Raw genomic sequence first — 1,697 nt, forward strand, 5'->3', positions numbered from 1 at the left:
TCATAAGCAGCACCCACACACGCATCCCTGCTCATCCTGAGACTAACTTGGTTCTCACGGTTGCAGGTCTTCCACCACAGGCCCTCTACCCAGGGTTTTTGGCTGCTGATGCCGTTTCCATTTTTGTCTCTGAGCCGCATCTCGACTGTGTGTGTGTTCACGTTCACGAAGAGAAGTGTGTGAGTGTGTGTGTTTGTGGGGGGGGTGCACATGCGCGTGCATGCACATGTATTTGTGAACACATATGGGAGGCAGAGGTCAACCTCACATATCTCCCAAAAGCCATCCACTTTTAGTTTGGCCTAGAACTCGCAGGGCAGACTAAGCTGGCGGGCCACTGAGCCCCATGGATCTTTCTGTCTCCCAGTGCCGTGATTACGAGCACTTGCCGCCACACCTGGCTTTTGATGTGGGTGCCAGGGATTGGACTCATCTCCTTGTGCTTGGGCAGCACACACTTTACCCAGCTGGGCTCTCTCCATGCCCTGGACATCTTCTGAGGATCATCTAGCTCCACAGCAGTTGCTGGACTTACCTGAAAGTTTTCACGTGGGGTGCATAGCTCTTCCTTTCTCTAGGTTCTGCTCGTCTGGACTGAGGCGTCTTCTCTGAACATGGTATGCAGCCTTGCCCTGTGGGTGATGGCTGAGAGCCCTAAGGTGCACACAGGCGGCTCTGCAGTCTGTCCTTTAGGTTGCTGCTCACAGGCCAGGCTTCCTGGAGGTCTTGGCCTCTTGGTTGTCGTCTGTTTGATAGCCTTGGAAAGTCATTTATGAGATGGGTGGGTAGAATTCTAGGATGGGGGAGGTTTGTATGTGCTTGAGGGCCTCGGGTGTTATCATTTAAGAAGAAGCTTGAAGCCTAGGGGGCTTTTGGCCAGTATAACAATTGGAACATAAGTCATGCCTTACCAAGTCATGATGACCGTGGCTCCTTGGCAGCCTTGCATCTGGACCACCCAGGGCCTCCGTGTCTATCACTGCCGGCCGAGCAGCGTTCTGAAGAGGCTGGTGGGAAGAGACAGCAGGCGCCACGTAGACGCTCACCACATGCAGTACAGAGAAATGGCAGAAGGTATCCCCACAAAAAACACCTGGCAGTGGCCAGGCCAGTTTGTTTACCCAGCAAAAAGTAGGGTGAGACCCTCTCTCAAGAACTAAGCAATCTTTCTGCTCCCCTGCAGCTGTGAAATCTAGCTTTGCTCCCTACCTTCTGCCAGTCTCTGCCCCTCAAAGTGAGTAAACAATCTGCGTACAAGCTGGCAGGTGGTCCCAGGACTGGCTCCCAACGCTCAGCCCTCAGGCCACCACAGCTCATTCCTTTGTTCCCATGTAAGATATAAAACACAAGAGGGCCCTGGCCAGAAGGCTATGTGTCCCTGGGCTTCCTTCTCTCAAACTTGGGTCTCCTAGACCTTGTAAGTTCATCACTTCTGAGCTGTTTCCTATTTTCACAAAGCTCACTTACCTGTGTTTAGAGATAGGAGGCCAGGCACCCACACCCCCCATACTCTATCCCCAGGAGGAGGGTGCCACTAAACAGTGTCTACTACAGGACTCCAGCAACGTTTAAGGCCAAAGGCACCTACTGCATTGAGGTCAGCAGAACCTAACCTCCAAGACCCCACATCAGCTTGGCCTAACAGCCCGGCCACGTCCCACGTCTCCCTGTGCCCCAAGTGTGTAGAGAAAAGGAAC

The sequence above is a fragment of the Acomys russatus genome, chromosome 1, assembly GCF_903995435.1.
Source record: "Acomys russatus chromosome 1, mAcoRus1.1, whole genome shotgun sequence".
Lineage (NCBI taxonomy): Eukaryota > Metazoa > Chordata > Mammalia > Rodentia > Muridae > Acomys > Acomys russatus.